The sequence below is a fragment of the Mustela erminea genome, chromosome 4 (assembly GCF_009829155.1).
Source record: "Mustela erminea isolate mMusErm1 chromosome 4, mMusErm1.Pri, whole genome shotgun sequence".
NCBI lineage: Eukaryota > Metazoa > Chordata > Mammalia > Carnivora > Mustelidae > Mustela > Mustela erminea.
This window is the reverse complement of record NC_045617.1, coordinates 90,486,337-90,506,102: the sequence shown is the minus strand read 5'-3', so window position 1 is coordinate 90,506,102 and position 19,766 is coordinate 90,486,337. Positions and strand designations below refer to the sequence as shown.

Sequence of the window (19,766 nt, the reverse complement as noted above, 5' to 3'; positions counted from 1 at the left end):
AACATTTACTTAAGTGGGCACAGAGGAGGCTATTGTAGACACAATTAGCCTTTGGCTGCCAAACGCTGCCCAATCCTGATCTAACTGATAGGGCACGTCAGCAGCTTTATGGAAAAGCAGGGGTGGTCCTTGGAGCCTGCCCCCATTGAAGAAGCAACAAATCCAAGCAGGAAGGGAAAGGAGGAACACCTGAGAGGGGTCGAGGGGAGGGCCTGGGGTTCTAGAGGGAAGAGTAGCCACTCCTACATATTTCCAGAGCATTAGCACCTTCCCAGGTGTAAGGAAGAGACATTTGGTGTTTTCATGTAAAAGGAAGCACAGTGGATTTCATTTTTCCGACAGTACAAAGGGCCTGGGGCCATCCACCTGTGTTTCAGTTACCTCGTGCTGCATAACAAGCTACACCAAAAGCTAATGACTTAAGACAACAATTATTTATTTGATCCCAATTCTGCAGTTGCAACAGGGCAGGGCAGGGACAGCTGGTCTCTGGTCCACCCCTCAGACTGTAGGATTTACTTCCTGAATGGCTTCACTCACATGCTGGCAAATGGGCGCAGGATCCCCTGGGGCCGAGGGCAGCGCCTCAGTTCTCCTCCATGTGGCCTTGCCTTATGGCTATGTCAGGCTTCTCAAGATTGGCCGCTGGGTTTGGAGAAGAGGCATCCTAAGAGTTAGGGTTCCAAGAGGACAAGACCCGCTGTGCAAATGCTTGCCAAGTCTCTGCTTATAGCCATCACACTTTCTAAGGCCCCATGGGCCAAAGAAAGTCACATGGTCAAGTCCAGAGTCATCGTGAGCAGAGGTCACTCAAGGGTGTGAATACTGGGAAGGATGATCTATTAGAGACCACCACAGTAAGAGTCGACTAAAACCTGGCGTTTCCAGTCTCACCAGTGACCAGACACATCTAGATGTGGCGATTCCACCACACTCATACAGTGAGCACATAAGTTCAGCTGCCAGGACAAAGAAATTCCCAAATACAGAGGCTTCAACAGAATAAAAGTCGATCTGTTCTACATATAACATCCAACTAGGTAGTTCAAGGATGATCGGTGGCTTAATCATGTCAGGTACACACCACACCTGCCTTCAAACTTGTCGTTCTGCCTTCCTCAATGTGCAGGTTTCTTCGTGTGGTCCAAAATGACTGCTCCAGTTCCTGTCATCACATCTGCATTCCAACAAGTGGTAAATGGAAAGGTGAAAGGGAGTGCTCCTTCCTTGCAATCTCCTTGACCAGGACCTAGTCACGGGCCACGTCTAAACTGCAAGAGAAGCAGGAAAATATAGTCTTTGGTGGAGACCAAAACTTCTATCACCATAGAAGAGGAGAAGAGATATAAAGGAGTAATTGGTTGTCTCAGTCATAGGAAACAAATGACCAGCCCCAGCACATTCGGTCTGCCAATCTTGTGAGTTAGAAGGGACCATATTCCTGACAACAGGAGCAGAGATTTTAAAAATGACCCTGAACTATGGCTCATGATATAAAGAGAAGGGTGACCCATGGGTGGCAGGCAGCCTGGGCTTTGCACCATCGGAAGCCAGCTGACCTCCTAGGAGCACCATTTCCTACTGGTTCTATCAACTTCACTGCCATGGACAGCCCTTGAGCATCTCCAGCGCAGGGGAGGGTCCCCAGAGAGACCACTCACAGTTCCAAAGAGGATGCCGTGAACTCTCCACCAGATCCCAAAGCACTGGGTGTGTGTGGGCTCCAAAGGGCTGGGACGGAGTTCCGGGATGTGGGGGCCACAGTGGATTCCCCTAGTGAATCTGAATCCCTGGCCTCAGAGAGCAACTCTGGTGCCAACCCCCATCCCGCCCCCTCCACCAACCACCCGCCCCTGCCCCCGTCCTCCAGCTAGCTGGCAGCTGTGAACAGCTGGCCAGAGCAGGCAGCTCAGGTGGCTGCTGATGAGAGGCTGACCCGAGATTTGCCGGCTATCCCTGCCCACGCACGGGGGCTTCTCCTGCCTCGGCTCTGCCAGCAACCTAGCCATGTGTCTCCCACCAGACCTGGGGCCCTGACTGTCTGTGTCAGCTGCGTAGCCTTCTTTGCAGCATGTCATCTCTCCCCAGCCTTCTGCTCCTTGATGGAAGGCTCTTCGCTTCAGAGCCACAGCAGTGGGCACTTGGTCAACCGTGGGAGAGGACTCGTAACCTCTGAGCAGTCCAGTGGCACAGCTTCCAAGAACAGGGCTGCAGATACAAGAGTTCTAACCCCGGGGCTTGGAGACCAAGGTGGGCCCATAGCCCAGTATCAGTCTGAGGCAAAAGCGCAATGAGGGCAGACGTGGGAGGCAGCTCGAGGACAAGTCCCACAGCCTGAGCAGCAAACTGGTTCAGCCCTGGAAACTTAACAGAAGTCAATTCATTCAGGAGAAGGAGCCAGAAAGGAGAGGGCAGGCGCAGAGACCCTCCTGGTGGGGGATGTCCCCATTAAAGATTGTCTAGTTCAAATAACACGCCAGGTGGGGAGGGAGAAGTCAGTTTCTCAGAAACACAGATTAGGAAGCCGGTCAACCCCCACCCCCTCACCAGGCCTTTAGGACAAAAGAGAAGTCATGTAGTGAGAAACCATCCTCGCTCTGCATGCAACCCCTCCCAGCACATCGCGGTTCTGTGCGGCATTCACATCTGTGAGATAGAAAGCGTGACCAAGATAGGTGGGTGTGGACAGCACACACAGAAGGAGAGGAACAAATGGAAATGTGTTCAGGCTTACAAATAACCAATGAGAGGCCAGGGCAAACAAGTTAGTGTTTGCGCCAATTACCTGCCTTCTTCCTATTTTTTAAAAAAGGTTTTATTCATTTATTTGACAGACCGAGATCACAAGTAGGCAGAGAGGCAGGCAGAGAGAGAGAGGAGGAAGCAGGCTCCCTGCTGAGCAGAGAGCCCGATGCGGGGTTCCATCACAAGACCCTGGGATCATGACCTGAGCCGAAAGCAGAGGCTTTAACCCACTGAGCCACCCAGGCGCCCCCCTTTTTCATATTTTTTAACAGAGTCTAACACAGGGGACATCAGAATTGTCTGTCTGCCTGCCCGTGGGCCCCAGCCCATTCTTCAGCATCCCCTATCTGGCCCTTCTCCATTGCAGGGGGCAGGACCTTGACTTACAGGGTTCAAACCCATAGATTGGGCTAAGTCAGTCAGATTCTCCCTTTTCTGAATTCTAACTCAGAGACACAGAAATGCTAGGCTGTTGCTGGCAGATTTGGGGGTCTCTGTGTTCCCAGGGATACTGGCATAGTGGTCCGGAGTACATTTTTGAAATGAGGTAGGCCAGTGAGGTGGGACCTGGTCCCACCAGTTACCGACTACATCTTTGAACAAGTTACTCAGTTTTTTCCATACCTCAGTTTCTTCATCTGTACAATGGGGACTATTATAATCCCTACACCCAAGGAGTGATTGTGAAAATTAAGATAATCCATAAAGATGATTGGTATGGGGCCTGGAACAAAGTAAGTCCTCAGGACATGTGCGTGGTGAGTTTCAAAATGATATGTGCTCAGAGATGACAGCTCTTCTAGGTCCAAAAAGAAAAGAAAAGAAAAGAAATACCTGGGCAGGGAGAGCAGAGAGAGGGAGAGGCTGGGACAGGCAGGCCCCTGGGAGCCGGAGGCGGCCAGTTGAGCTCTTGTTGGCTCTCAGCTCCAGTTTCCCTGAAGCCTGACTGTACTTGGCGTCCAGTGTGGGATCCTTACATGAAACCTCCTTCATTTACTTTTGGAAAGCAGTTTGGCAAGCCACATCAAACAGCACAAAAACAGCCTTGCCTGCTGACCTGGACACTTATCTTACAGAAATAATTAATAAGGAGGAAAAAAAACCACAGGCACAAAGATGTCCAAGGCAGCTTTGTTTATACTAATGAAACACTGGAAGCCATCAAAGGCGTAATGATCAGGGAAGAGAGATGTCCCGGGGATGGAATATTATGCAGCCATTAAGAATGACAGGTAGCAACATGAAATGGTTATGAAGAGTAAGTGAGAAAAAGAACAGAATGTAAAACTATAGCAGATTCTGATGACGTTGGGTAAAAAAAAATATATATATATATATATATGGGGGAGGCTGGCTAGAATTGCCAAAAATGACAAAAAAAACCAGGGTTATTCTTGGGCCTAGAAGGAAAGGCCCTCTGAAGGGAAGGGTCTCCCTCCCAGTTGTGCCCCCTACCCCCAGCATCCCAGCCCTGGGAAGGGGAAGGATGGATGCCCTTGGAACTCCCGTCCCCACAGCCTGCTTCTTGCCAGCCCCCATGCTGCCTCTCTAGGGGGAAGATGCTCCGAGCTTGGGCTGCTGGTATTTTTAGCCAGACCTCTTGCAGTCCAGTGTTCTAGGGTAAAAATAGCTGGGGTGGAGGGCACAGCACTAACTTTGCTGCTTTCTGCCTAACCCCCCCTTCCCCTGGACCAGGCGCCTCCTGGTCTTGGAGTTACGGCTTTCCGTTGCTTCACTCTGGCTTCATCCCATCTCTTGAGGCCTCAGAGGCCAGAGAGGAATGTTCTAGTCTGTTACATCTTGGAACCTTGGGGTTCATGGAGGCCACGCATTCCATTTTATGGATAAGGAAACTGAGCCCCAGAGAGGATATGGGCCAAGTCAGGAAGGGACTGGCCAGAGTAGTCCCATCCTCACACCCTCTCATTGTTCTTACTTACAGGAGGGAGGAAGCTTCATATGGCAAACACAGGGGAGGCGTGTTTGACTCCCAGCTCTCCTGCTGGCGGGGGGATTGGGGGAAGGTAACTTTCTACCCCAGACTGCAGTTTCTACATCTGTGAAATGAAAGAGTTAGACAAAACCGGCCCTTGAATTGAAGAGCTGCACTCCATCCCAGGGTGGAGGCTAGACCTGCCAGCATTATCTACCATCTTCCCAGCACCTGCCCTGGGCTGTGAATTCTGTTTGGCAGGAGGATGGCACAGTGCAAGGGTTACCTGAGGTGGCCACTGCCTCCCAGGTGACCTTCTCCCGGGTCCAGACCCACATATGAGGCCCCTCAACCTCTTTCGGTACCTTCTTAAGGAATGAACACTGATTCTAACACTAGCTGGAGCCAAACCTAATCAAGGAGGTAAACCTACTGGCAAAAACAAATCCTCTGAGTGTAGCTGGAGGCAACATACGTGAGGCTTGGGGACCATCAGCCGCTAGGAGCCTGGGACTCCTTGCCACTCTTGCAGAGCAAGAAAGGACTTGAATGTACCTACCACACCGGGAGACTATCCCAGTGTGATGAGCCTTCCACACAGCCCCTAGCTCTACTCATCTCCTGGGACCTCCCCCTACCCAGGGCACCTGTCCGGCACTGCTTGGGCTGGGACTTCAGTCTATAGGGGGTTAGTCCCAGCACAGGACCCAGCTCACAGCTCTGGGAAGGGCTTAAAGGGAACCAGCCCCAAGTGAGAAATCATAAGACTTGGAGCCAGGAGACAAGCCTAAGGGACTGGGGTGGCAAGCAAGTCACATCATCCCAGGCCCAATCTGCTGGTTCTTCTGGGGCACAGTGCGTGTGTGTGCGCGCGCGCACACGCGCACATGTGCATGTGTATGCGTGCCCCATGAGCCCCATGACTGCTCTAAGTGTCCTTGGCATGGGGGCCCAAGCCCCTGAGCTCTTTCCTGTATTGCAAACATTGACCTGAGAATCCTACCAGTTCCCTCATTCATTTGCAGCCTCTAACTCAAATGTCAAATGTCTGCCCTTCTCTGGCACTTCCTCAGTACAGTAACACTGGAAACTGCATATTTCAGGAACAGGCTTCCTTCATTAATAAAATGGGGAAATGGATCAGGACATAACAAGCGGCAGATTCGGTAGACAAAACATGGAACGTAGGCAGGGACATTAATCCTGAAGTTCTGGGGCTGAGGGAGGGAGGAGCCCCAGATCAAGGACTCCGGAAGATCCCGAGTTAGAATTTGGAGGTCCTGAGAGCCATGATGGTTGGAGAGAGGTCTGCCCTGCCGTGGGTCTTCAGACCTCTCCCAGGCTCTCATACCACATGGGAGACACTCTGTGTTGTCTAAAGGGAAGGTAGGGTCGGGCTGGGGTGGCCTGTGGGAGGCTCCCATGGCACCAGCCCTCTGTCCCTGTCTCCTACGGCTCTCCCTTCCTGGCAGCCAAACGCAGAAGCTTGCGCTCAGCCTGGCATACAGAGGGAAAGTAATGGATAGGGGTGATCCAGCCCATCTCTCAGCCCCACGTCACCCGTGAGCAGGATCAGTGGCCTATTCTCACAAGGGCGCATTTGGGATCATAGCATTGAACTCTATCCCAGTGAGTCACCTGGCAGGCCCCCTGCCATAGTCCTGGGCCTCCCGAGCCCTCTCTGAAAGCCTGGTGTCGCCTGATAAGTATCTACCACATGGGGTCAGGAGGGTGGTCCAGAGATTATGGTTCGGATTTCCATTGTTCTCTGCCTCAGTTTCCCCTTCTGTAAAATGCAGATTACAGACAGGCTCTGTGTGTCTTACTACAATCCCACTTGTTAACTGACCTTGGGCAAGTTACTTGACCCCTTTGAACCTGTTTCTTTGCCTTTAAAATGGGGACGCTGATCCTTGCCTTACCTTCCTCACTGGGCTGGTCAAGGATCAAGTCCCATAGCATCTGCAAAAGTACTTTGAACATCAGAGGCTCCTTGGGACCACAGGAGAGCATTCTTAGGACCAAGGACATCCCATGCATCCCACTTGGGTCAGGCTGTGAGGCCGCAGTGGAGAGGAAAGGTCTGGCACCGCCCGTTGCCACCCTTGGGTGTGTTAAGGAAATGGAAACAACCAGCATCCATTCTGACATGGAGAGTGACCGAGGCACCTAGGCACTGGAGGGGTTCAGTGGCTGAGAAACCCTGGGGACCGGGGCTAACCTAGGGGCCTCCTGGAGGAGAACACTCACCTTGAGGACACAGAGCCTTCAAAAGTAAGGTGTGGCTTTGCTCTTCACCACACCAAATCCCTCAAAGTCCCTTTACTGGGTTTTGTTGTTGTTTTTACACACATCATCTTATTTGGTCTTGAAAATTGCCCGTTTATTTAGTTATTATATATGTGCATTGACAGGGAGGTCCCCCATTCAAGAAGGCACGAAGTTGGGTCCCAAATGTGGGGCTCGAGAGGCCTGGTGTGGCCCCTCTAAGCATCCCTCAGATGTCTGCTGCCCTCCCCACTTTCTCTCCCCAGCCCTCCCCATCTCTATTACCTGTAGGCAACACAGATGCAGATGGCTCCTTTAATGTCTCTAGGGATCAAAGGATTGGCTTTGGAAGAAAGACGTGCTGCTTAAAAGCCAAGTGGAGCCAGTCTGCACAAATGGCCTGGCCTTTCCCGCTTCTTTTCCAGAGCTCTTGAGCAGTGCCCCTCCAGGAGGGCGGAGGGGGGTGGGGTTGGCCCCCACACTCCACCGCCTCCTAGGCCTCCCCTCCCTCCACAACCCGCACAGCTGGGCCAAGGGACCAGGCCCCTGAGGAAGGTCGCCTCCACTCACGGTCTCACGACCTCTGTTGGGTAATGAGACTGTGGAACATGTTGTCCCTGCCGAGCCAGGCACTAGTCCTGTGGGAGAGGGAGAGAGACAAAGAGTGACGTGGAATGACAGAGAGACGGCCGGTACAGGAGGAGGAGAAGCTCTCGGAGACAGAGAGCGGAGGAGAAACAAGTGGACAGAGCGAGAGAGGAGAGCCGGGCAGCAGAAGCCTGCCAGACAGGCAGCGATGTCCAGGGAGAAAATGCGGAGATGGCAAGGGTAGATAGGAACAGGGAGAGGGGAAAAGGATGAAGACAAGGATGTGAAGGAGAGATTGATAAGTTTAAAAAAAAAAAAAGAGAGAGAGAGACATAATTTTTAAAGCCAGGCCAGAGATGAAGAGGAAACAGCAGAGAGGAGGAAAGAGGCAGACAGCTCTAAAGGTATGGAGATGGGCCAGCAAGGCAAGAGAGGGTGTCCCAGCTCCAGGTGGAGGCTGCAGGCAGGCCCCTGAGCACCCCTGCTCCCTCAATGAGCAGGGTTCCATCAGCCCTGCCCCCCCACGCTGAGCTCACTCCCCATGCCACCCTAGAGGTTAGCCCCTACCCTCTGGACCTGCAGCTCCCAGCCCAGGTGACCCTCCCAGGCAGCTTCTGGAAGAAGGTGGCTTGAAGGGGAGGGACGAGAGTCTGAAATCTAGCAGACCTCCAGGGGGACCGACGTGGGGCACCTCATCAGGAATCCCCATACCCCGTCCCCACCATGGAATAAGTCTCTAGCTCCTAGCAAAAAAACCCCCGAGGGGCTGGAAGCCAGAGAGGAGAGGGGGCAGGAAAGCAGATAGGTAATTCTAGGGTGAGGTATGTGCCACCTTCCTCCTGGCCCGCCTGCAGACATCAGAACCGATCTCCGTGGCTGACTCCCACCTATACCTTGCCGCATCCTTCACCCTCTGCGCCATGGAAGGACCTAGACCTTCGGAAGCCAGGACCTCTGGGTCCTCCATTCCTACCCTGTCACTGACTGGCTGGGTGACCTTGAACCTGTCACTTTTTCCCCTTGAGCCTCATTTTCCTTATCTGGGAAATGGGAAAAAAAAAAATCCTAGTGCCTGCCTCATAGGATGGCTGTGAGGATTAGATAAGATTAAGGGGACTGTGTGCTCAGTGCAGCGCCTGGCACAGAGCAGGGCGCCATTGACAGGGTCCCTGCCTTGGCTGTTGCCCCTAGCAGTGGCCATGACCCTGCCATGGGTGTGGGGCCTGCCTTGCTCATGGGGGTGTTGTGAGGCTGGTAAGAGCTGAGGGATGGGAAAGGCGTCCCAGCCAGGGATGACTGAGCTCCTGGTTCACACAGGCTCCTCTGTCCAGAGCACAGCACAGTGCTAGCCCATGAGACATTTAGGGGTCCACAGAAATGTTCTAATTTTTTTTTTAAGATTGTATTTATCTGAGAGAGAGAGAGCGAGAGCACACAAGAGTGAGAGCTGGGGAGGGGGCAGAGGGAAAGAGAGAACTTCAAGCAGACTCCATGCTGAGTAAAGAGCCAGATAACAGCTCGATCTCATGACCCTGACTGAGATCATGACCTGAGCCACCCAGACCCCCGATGTTTTCACTTATTTTAAAGTGGAAAGGAAAACATGATTTCTTAAGTCAAATAACGTATTTTCCTACAATATAGATATATTTGTCTTTATTCCAACACAGTCATATAACAATCTTTGGTAATTGTGGAGGGAGGGGCTCACAAAGGCAAAAGTGCCTATGGCCCAGAAAACTCATAATGTGATCCCAGTGGCCAGTGCTGCCACTCACTGAGGGTAGGGCAAAGGCACTCTTGGTGGTCCTAATGGACAGCCTTGACCAGAGGGAATACACCTGGGCCAAAGCTCTCCTGGAGCCATACACCCTGGGAATTGCAGGAAAGGAAAAAATAAAAGGGAACAGGCACATGAAATAGGAGCCCTTCACCTTCCGCCCTTGGGGAGATCAGACCAGGGGACAAAAATAGCCCTGTACCTCAGAAGACCCCTATTCTGAGGGAAAAGCCAATTCTCTGCCCTCAGGGATCCCCAGTCTGAGGAGGGAACCACAGCCTTGTCCTCAGGGAGCCCCAATCTGAAGGAAGACACAGCCCTGTCCTCAGGGAGCCCCAGTCTGAGGGGAGATAAAGCGCTGTCCTCAGGGAGCCCCAGTGTGAGGGAGGGAGACACAGCGCTGTCCTCAGGGAACCTCAGTCTGAGGGGGAGCCCACAACCTTACAGAAAAGACAAAATGCAAAAATTCAAAACACAACAAGCAGCTAGGGGGAAGAGACCTAACAGGCTGTGTCATAATTAGCTGTGTGGCCATCAGAGAAGCCTGGAGAGAGCTCCCAGATGGCTGGAGGAGGGCAGTCATCTCAGCGGACATGGAGGCCCTGACCTGAGGCAAGGAGAGACGTGGCGGCAGTAGGGAAGGAGGATGCTGCCACCGTTGTCCAGGAACGAGCCAAATGGAGAGGGGAGAATTGTGGGTCTGAGTACAGAAGGGTCTCAATGTCCAGCCAAGCCCATCCTGCCATGCCCAAACTGGGGGCCTCCACAGATCATGGCTATCCCAGGGGCTTCTGTGTCCAGAGCTGCACGGGGACATGGGAGTCACTCCTGGTGCGGTCAGGTAACCGCACATCCCAGGTGCCCCCCTCCACCTCCCGGCCAGGCGCCCTGCAGAATTAAATTACCATATTGGAAATAGCAAAGTAAACACCAATAGGTAAAGTGCAAATTAAAGCCGTTCCTCCCAGATACCTTATTTATAGACCTGAGTTCAGTGGCCGCGCCCTCCTGGGCAGGAGCCCCAGGAGCGGAGCGGGGCACCTGCCTCGTGCCAACTCGTTCCCAAGACACTGTGTTTCTTTCTGGCAGGGGTGAGGGCAAGACATGTCTGGGGGCCGGCTTTCCCGTACCCCTGGCCTTCCACAGCACAAAGGCCTTGGGGCCAGTGACTGCTTTAGCTTGTTCTGAGGAGGCAGTGGGGGACAGGGAGGTCGGGCCAGAGCTGAGGGGTACAGCAGCCATGGTATGGGGGTTGGGGGTTGAGATACTACAGTGGTGACCAGAGCTAACACTTACGTAGTAGTTACTGTGCTAAGTGCTTCCAAGACTTAGCTTACTTCATCCACTTCATCCTTGTGATAGGTCTAGGACTGTCTCTGTTTTACAGATGCGGATACTGAGGCCCAGAGTCCTTACATAACTCCATGGCTACGAAGTGTCCCATCAGGGATTTGACTGAACCTCACGGTCTCTTCACTTAACCGTCACACTCTGCCACTCTGCCGCCTCTCCAGAGCCCTCCCCAATGGATGTGGAAGACTGACTCAGTAGCCTTGGGCCTGCCAGCCTGGCACTTTCTTGTTCTCCAGTGTTTTCCCACCAAAACACGTGCCAACCTTCATGTAGGAAAGTGCCTGGCTCCATGCCCTGCTCGTTGGCAGGCAGGTGGACCAGCTCAGTGGGCATGTGGACCAGCTCTAGTCGGGCCCTCCCAGGGCTAGGGGCACAGAGACACCCACACACACTCTCCCTGACCCCCAGCCCTCCCCAGGCCTGCTCCCAGTCCCTGCTGCATTGGCAAGGGTGGCAAGCTGAGGCCATGGATCAGAGCACACCTCCCTGCAATGCCAGCCTGGTTGGGGTAAAGTGTGACCTTGGCCTTGTTGGCGTGGTACTCTAACCCATGGAGCGTGAGGCCACGGATGGTTAGCCACAGGTTTATTAGTGGAGGGAAGATGCCGGGCCAGGGCCAGGAAACCACACTTTGCCTAATTTGCTCATCCCACCAGACCTGGGAAAGCTGTCACCATCTTGGTGGCGGGGAGCCAGGAACAGAAGCTGTGGGCTTGGCAAGAGGGCGGACAGGAAGGAGAAATGGCCACATTTTGTAAAGAAGGGAAAAGCCTCGCCAGAGCCTCATGCTCCCAGCCAATCAGCTGCACATCCGAGAGCTGTTTCCAGTTGGAAGCCAAAGGACACCGGCAGACTGACCCTTTGCAAATATCCCCCACTGCCCAACAAACACCACGTGCTAAAAATAGCTTCCATCCTGAGGAGGCAGGCTGGAGGCACGGGCCAAGGGGCGGGCAGGCCCAGGGGGAGAGCTCAGCCTGGCTCCCACTGGATACACACCTGTCAGGTCCCCTCTTTTTCTTGCTGGGAGCTCCTTATCTATTTGGTGAGGGGCAGGGATAGACTGTAGTGGTTAAAGATCAAGAAGCAGCTGAGGTATGTGGCCTTGGCAAAGTCCTTCCCCCCATTCAGAACTCAGCTTCTCCATCTGCACAGAGGGGACAGTAGGCCTGCCTAGTCCAAAAGCAGGTGCCATGGGAAGAAGGCCAGAGTTGCCATCCCGCACCAGACCCTGCAGGAGTAACGGTGACCTGCTCAATGCTTGACCCATCCCAGTCCCCTTGACCCTCATGATGCCCTATGAAGAAGGTGAGAGCACTAGCTCCATCTTACAACTGAGGAAACTGAGGCACAAAGGGGTTGGGGCACTAGAGCAGGGTGGCTAATGAAGGCTCAAAGGAGGACTTGAACCCAGGCAGTCGGGATCCAGTGCCCATGTTTTAACCAACCAGATGCTATAAGAGGCAGCATGTGTCATTCTCAGGGTGGAAATAGAAAGTATTATCCCCAGCACCTCTAGAACCCACCTCTCCTCAGAGAGACCTTCTAGAAGCCAGAGGCCAGGATGGAGAGGCCAATGACCACTCACATCCCCGCCGTCTCTGTTTCTCCCCCTGGGGGGCTGGATGGAGCTGGGGCCACGGCGGTGGAGCCAGCAGGCTGACCAGCGTGTGGAACGTGCCCCGGTCAGAGAGCCCGGGTGCGGTGGGGGGGGGGGGGCGGGTGTGGGCTGCTGGCCATGTGGTCCCCAGCCCACGCACTGTCTGGCTGACCGGGGGGTGGGATGGGGGGCCCATAAATAGCAGGCCTCTCACCGGTGTTGGGAATAGAAACCCAATCCAAACAGTGTGGTGAGTCGGGGCTTTCCAGAACAGCCGCAACCCCCAGGGGCCCTGGAAGCGGCTGGGAGGGCCCCCTTCTCCTCAGGAGTCTCCTAAAGGATCAGGTCATTTTGGGGAGAAAGCCTACCTGGACCCAATCCCAGAATCCCTCACAGCTCAGGACGGAGTGTCAACAGCTGGCAGAACATCACCTACTTGCTACTGGCCTGTTCTGAGGGCTCCGCTTGGATTATCCCACTTAAGGTCACCATGGTTGTATGAAATAGGTCTATCCTTTCCGCCATTTTAAGGAGGAGGAAACTGAGGCAGCAAAGGGGTGAAACATAGGACTCAGGTCAGACAGAGTGTGCCAGATATAAGATGTGAACTTGGGCCACTGGCTGCCAATGGTGCCCCTTGCTCCTGGGCTTGGGGCACAGGCCAGCCACACTGGGTCCTACTACCCTTGAGGTCGCCTTGGTCGGGGTGGGGATGGAGGTCCCAGCATCCAAGGAGAAAGCAGTAAGGACTCAAGGTGCAGGAACTGAAGGCCCACCAGCCCCGGCTGGGGCTTCTGCCATATGGAACTTACTCATCCTCTGATAGATTAGAGCCTGAAGAGCAAGGGACAGTGTCGGGGGTAGGGGGGTTCCCAGCAGGGCTAACCTGCTGACTACCGACTCAGCCTTGCTGAGCTGAGGTGAGGCCCCTGTTCCTGGAGGAAGTGGTGGGGGGGCAATCCCCGAGGCCGTTCAGGGGGCTAATGTTGAACACCCTACTGCTACCCACTCGGGGGCCCTTCTAGGATTTTGAGGCCCAGAGAGGAAATTCATGGTCAACTGTTGATGCCCCTTTGAGATTTTTCGCAGGCCCAGATACCACTCCTACCATACAGACCCCACCAGACTTGGGACTCTCCTTGTGTGTTTCCTGGTTTCAGTAGCTACCCCTCTCTCACCTTCCTCGGGACACTCATGACGCTGATTTGCTGTCCTGGTGAAGGCCTTCATTTCTCTTTCCCTTCCAGGATTCATTGCCAAAGGCCTGTGAAGACGTGGAAAAACCTGGACAGAAGCCTAAAGTCTATGAGTTCTTGGAATGAGGAAGCCTGTGTTCGCGTGGAGCAAGGGCAGGTGGCAGCCTATGGCCTGGGTTCCAAGGGCACAGGTGAAGTTGCCCACCTCCGTCCTGGGGAGACATGGGGGCGCTGGGGGAAACCAGACCCCTGCCATGGCTCCCCTGCCATAGCAGCCCTGGGCAGGCATTTCAGGGGGAAAGGAGGTCACCATCTGGGGGGATGGGGAAGACAGGAGAGGGAAGGCTTTCTCAGAATTGGGTTCAAGGAAGAGGGCGGAGGCTGGCAGGTTTCCCTCAAATCAAATGCCTGGCTTGCTCTCCCTCCTCGGAAAGGCTGGCTTTCCACCCAGCTGACCCAAGAAGCTGCCTCTCTCCCCCAAGGGAGCCGTGTGGGGTGGGGCTGCCTCTCGGGGCTCTCTCTCTTGGCAAGAAAGTACAGTTAAGGAAGGACAGCTCTGGGCTCCGCCTCAGTATCTCAAGCCCCTTCCACTCCAGGCACTCATTATAAGGCCTCCTGGGCCAGGTTGGCCTGGCAGTGACACAAAGAGCTGGAAATTGGGTCCTTCCCCCCATTGTCTGGGTGCCTGGAGCATAGAAAATGCTTGGTTAGTATTATTTTGAGCGAACAAGTGTTCAAATGATGCAGGAGGCCTTTTGGAAGAAATTCTAGATGTGGACTTTAGAGGAAACCAAGCTTCTCTGGACTTGAAAACCCTGGAAGGATCCAAGACTGAGAGAGAAAGGGCAGCATTTCCCCCAGGCCTCAGAGTCAAGAGGAAGAAAGTGAGTGCGAGCCGGCCGAGGACGGAGCCGCCCAGAGAAGGAGGCTGCCGAGAGCCTGAGGCAGGCTCCTCGTGGCCACGCTGAACAGAACTGGGCACAGAAGGGGAGTGCCTGGGGCCAGACTCTCCTGAAGATCAATGTCCTCTGGTCCCTCTGGCTGTGGGAAAAGATAGCCTGCACAGAACCACAGACCCCAGGGCTCGGCCCGGCCGGGTCTCAAGGGCTACCCTCCGCCAACCCGAAGATGCCTGATGGTCGGAGCTTTTGAGGCCCAGTCTTGGCACCCTTAATCATTCTGCACATGTTTATGGAATACTGACTACATGTCACACCAATAGAGGACTTGACTCAGCAGGGAACAAGAGGCGAATTGCAGCCATCATGGGGCTGGTGTTTTAGTGAATGGAAACAGGCAATACACAGATTGATATTTAAGAGGTCCTAAAAAAAAAAAAAAAAGAAGAAGAAGCAAGCAGAGTAAAGGAAATAGAGAATATGGGTAGAGGGACAGGAGGTGACACTGGAGCGGAGACATGGAAGCAAGAGACAGGGAGTCACAGCAGCTGGGGGCGGAGTCTTGCCGGCAGAGGGGGCAGCCAGTGCAAAGGCCCTGAGGCCAGTGCTAGTATTCTACATATTAAAAAATAGCCAAGAGACAGCTGATGGCCTGGAGTGGGGACAACAGCGGAGAATGGTAGGAAGGAAGGTTGGGGTCCCCAGGAAGCCGGATCAGGCAAAGGCATAGGGATGGATGTGAGGCCAGGGCGTTTACCCTGAGTGAGTGGAACCCGCTTTGAAGAGAGGATGGCCATGGGCTAATGGTGTCAGCCAGTCTGAAACTTTGCCTCTGTGAGCGTTAGTCCACTCCAGTAAAAGGAGGACCTGGGAGCTAGGACCTCACAGCACTGTGTCAGGTTTTAAATAAAATGGTACCTACGGAGGGATCCGTTTGAAACACAGTGATGACTCGACACGTTGTAGGTGATAGCAGGTTATTCCCGTGGTCCTCAGCTTGGAGTTAGTCACCGGCACAGGGCCGCCTCCCTGCCTCTGCCTCCCTGGCCGTGGGAGCTTTCTAGGGGGGTCTGGACTGTTCACAAAGCCAGTTCTGCTGGGCCTGCCATGTTCCCCAGTATTCTGTCTGACACCCAGGCTGATACCTGGTCAGAGCTGCCCAGCGCCATGGGGCCCAGGGACACCCAGGGCCAGGCTGGCCATGTGAAACCAGAAATCAGGCAGAGGGCTAGGACAAGGTAGCAGGTGCTTGGTGTCTAGGAGGATATCCACATAGTTGTTGACATTGAAACGGCTTCTTCCTCCTTCCCAGCATCCGGGGGCAGATACCAGGGATCCTGTGCCAGCTGGCAGGGCTGACCCCGCTAACACCTCGCTCAGGAAGCCAGAGTAGACAGGCTCTTCTCACTGGTTCCTTGGTCAGAGCGGGAGTCACTGTCCTATACAAACAGATGAGGCTCCAGGCCTGCCTAGGCCTTCCCAGACCGTAGGATGTCCCTGCCTTGGGACCAAAAGCAACCTATGGCTTATGAGGCAGAGACTAGAGCTACCATGGACCATGGGCTGCCAAGGACAGGCCCTGCTCATTTGTCTCTCGTGTTGTCTCTCAGTGGAGGAGACTCTTGGTGTCCCCCTCAGGTCCCCCAGACTCCCCCAGATCTCTGTATCGGGCCTGGGCGCTTCCCCCTACCTTCTGTGGCTCCCTTGGGTGACAACCCCAGGCTATAGAAGCTGTTTTGTCTGCAGAACCCCAAGTACCTGGAAGTTTACAACTCTTCCAAAAGTGGCCCTTAGTCAATGACTGGGGTGCAGAAGAGGGAGGTCCCAGCTCCCTTATCTCTCATGGGGAGGATCCTGGCTGAAACCATCCTCTGTACCCTTGTCAGCCTCTTCCTCTCCCATCCCCAGTTGCTGTCCAGACTCCTACCCAGTCCTCCGGGGAGCACTACCTTAGGAAATCACTGAGCCAGGAATCAAGAACTTGACCTAAGACACATTCTAAGGTGGAGGTGGTCATAGTAGTCATAGCTAATATCTACTGAGTGCCTACTACGTGCAAAATATTGTCTTGAGTGTTTCACAGTATTAACCTGACAACAAGTCAGTGAAGCAGTCCCTCCCATTATCCCCCTTTCACGGATGAGAAAACCAAGGTACTGGGAGAATTGGTTGCCATAGAGATACTGCCGTTAACCTCACCCGGGTGAGGATTCGTGCTTGGTGCCCCTTCTAGGAAGGCTGGAGTCCATGCAGACACATTTTGGTGTCGTGGCATGCAGGGCAAATGGGCCAAGTCACAGCAGACGGGCGCCTGCCCCCAGATCAGCATTTGGAGAATGTCCTGTGATGTGGTACAGCTACAAACCCAGGACAGCCATGATCCGTTTGTCCTCATGGCCTCATCAAGGGCGATCTCGGGGATATTTCTCCTCTGATCCCTTTTTCCCATTTAAAGGGACTGGCCGCAGGGTGGCCCAGTGCGTGAGGGAAGTCCTTGGGACTCCAGATGTTCAGCCATGGCTTGGTACATCCCATGCTCATTTAAAAAAAAAAAAAAAAATCTGCTGTATAAATACACAAATGACTTCAGGACTAAAGGTGGGGACACTAACCCAGGCTCTGCAAAACCAGAGTTTTGGTGGAGAAAACCAAATATGCATAGGCACGTGCACATTAAATCGAATCAACAGAAAATACTGTTCCCAATAATTTCTGAACAAACAAAATCATAATCAATTCCAGAACTGTGAGCACTAGGGCCCCCACCCTCGGCCACTTGCTTTGCCAGGAGGTATGGGGATGGGGATCCCAGAGAGGCAGGACAGAGAGACCCTGGCCTCTAGGAATGCAGTCTACCTGGGCGGGGGTCTGGAGGAGGCCCAGGGAGCATCCTGACCATCAGCATCCCAGGAGGAGGGAGTGTCCCGCAGTTGGACAGCTGCATTTCACATTCCCAACTAAACGGCCAGAGGCCCTCTGTGAGCCAGTTCTGCTCCACCCTGTCCTGGGCCCCCACCCCAGCTCAGCTGGTCCCCGGGCCATAGACAGCACCAAGGAGATCTTCCATCTCTTCATACACCTCAGGCGAGAGCCCTTTCAGTCCCAGAGTCAGAAAGGAGCACCCAGCCAAGCCCACCAGGCAGACTGAGCTACAGAATGCTGTTCCCTGTCTGGCTGGCTCTTGCTGTCTCTCGCAGGCTCCCCAAAGGGCTTCCTCTGTGTATGCGTGCAGGCGGCCCTCCTTGTCTAGTGGCGGACATTCAATGTACCCTTTGTCACAAACCCCTTTCAAAAGCAGAGCTATTCAGACGGGGCAGCAAACTTTGGGACGATTCATTATCAGGCTGGGCAGCAGCTGGTCGGCTGACTCCCTCCTCTCCCCATCTCCATCCTTCCTGCAGTGGGAGTGGTGTGGGGGGCCAGCCTGAGTGGGAGCTCCCCTCCAGGGCTAACTGCGGGGGTGGGGGAGTGGGCAAGACTCCAGCAGGGCATGGCTGACAGGACCCTCCTGGCTTCTAGGGGTGTCCCTGCCGTGCAATGTACTCTGAGAAGTGCGCCGGCCTAGGCACCCAGGGCAAGGTGTGAGTAGATACCCACTGTCCAGAAACAGACAGATCCATTTTCTCAGGGCTGCAGAAGGCTATGAGGGCCCTGCTCCCCATCACTTTGATGCACCTTCCTAGAGAAGCCAGTGGAGAAGAGGGACCCTGTGGGCAGCACAGCATCAGGCACACAGTAGTCAGTCAGTAGGCAGATACTGCTACATAACAAGCAGGTGATGTCTACCCACTAATGCCACTGCCCCCCAGGAGCAGGGACCCAGGCCAGAGCCTCCGGAATGGGAAAACCCACCTGTGCTCAGGCCCTCCTTCCCCTGCTATCACCCCCGCCCCCCTCACCCTACCTACCCCCACCCCCCCACCCCGCCTATGACCCCACTTCCTTTCTTCCCCTCCCCCAGCCCTCCACCCCATTCTCTTCTCATTTTTCTTTCTCACCCCCCATTCCTCTGTCTCTTCTCCCTTTCATCCACTCCACAGGCATTTTCTGCACTCACACCCTGTGCCGGGCCCTATGGGAACGGACCAAATGGGCCTTGGTCCCGGCCCCCAGGCAAGCATGTGGCAGGCAGTCACCATACGCTACTGCCTAGGGGCAGGGGTCCCAGAGTCCCTGAACTGCCTGGGAAACTGAGAAGTCTTCCTTGAGGAGGGGCCATTGAGATGGGTCTTTAAACTGAAGGTTGCTGGAGGGAAGCGGGGGTGAGGGGATGGGGTAACTGAGGGATGAGCATTAAGGAGGGCACATGATAGAATGAGCACTGGGTGTTACAGGCAACTGATGAATCACTGAACTCTACCACTGAAATTAATAATACACTATTTGATAATAAACTGAATTTAAATAATTTTTTAAAAATGTACGGGAGGTTAAGAAATGGAGAGGGGGAGATGGGGGGCCATATTGCTGCTAGAAGGACAAAGATGGAGCTTGGCATGGTGGGGAGAGGGCTCAGGGATCGGAATGCCTGAAGCGGAGTCACACCCGGGGCCCTTGGGCCATTGTCACCTCCTCCTGCCTGGGACCCACTTCTCCCTCCTTCTGCCCAGACCTGCAGCGGAATAGCTTTCCAGACAGTGTCAGCAGGAGGGCACCAGGAGAAGGGTGTGCGGAGTCGGTGTCCTGCTCCCACACCTGTAGGGGGCGCTCCTGGTCTCTCTGCCCAGCCCTTGCCCCTTTGTCCCCAGCATCAGTCCCCCACTGCCTGAAGTTGCTGTCCCGAACTCCTGGACCTGGACCTGGCTGCAGGGAAGGCCTGGGATCAGACACAGCCAATCACAGGATCCCACTCCCTTGGCCTGAATGATGGACCCCAAGGTGGGCACGAGATTCCAGGCCTTGCCTGGGTGTTCCCTCCACCACCAGGGAAGAGGGATGCTCTGTAAACCTCAGCAGAAGCAGTCACAGAGTTGGGGTGAAGATTAAGTCAGGGAAGAATAATGGGATAGAAAGTGATTCATTCAATGCCTCCCCCAAGAGCTCAATGCATGTGACCTCTTGTTTCTGTTTTTCGTTTCCTTCCCAACCACCCATTCCCAAGAGCCTGAGCGAGTCCAGCAGGCCTCTCCCGGTACACGGGGGGACACGGAGACCTGAAGAGAGGCTGTGACTCGCTCTCTCCCTAAGTCTCCCAGGCTGCTTGGCCCACGAGAGGTGGCTTCCCCACGGCCACAGGTGTGTGACTCTTTTCTGTACGGACCGCAGCTGGGAGGAGCTGCGAGGCGTCGGCTTTGCCTTGGTCAAGTGGAGAGGCCAAGTGGAGACCCCCTGGGTGCCTCTGACCTCAGACAGTCCCCCTACTGCCGCCATGTCTCCTCCCGCCCTGCTCCTCAGGGCCTGGCTT

The 19,766-nt window shown here is 54.4% G+C and overlaps 1 long non-coding RNA gene across 1 annotated transcript in view; it reads right to left on the bottom strand.

Annotated features, from left to right (window-relative positions):
* Nucleotides 1-424: 424 nt before the first annotated feature.
* The window catches only part of LOC116588679, a 40,874-nt gene continuing 21,532 nt past the window's right edge, over nucleotides 425-19,766 (bottom strand). The window contains exons 2-5 of the long non-coding RNA XR_004285041.1: nucleotides 17,960-18,069; nucleotides 7,232-7,584; nucleotides 4,686-4,802; nucleotides 425-1,271 (exon numbers count right to left, since the gene is read on the bottom strand). This is a non-coding gene — a long non-coding RNA (uncharacterized LOC116588679). The remainder of the gene's footprint in view (nucleotides 1,272-4,685; nucleotides 4,803-7,231; nucleotides 7,585-17,959; nucleotides 18,070-19,766) is intronic.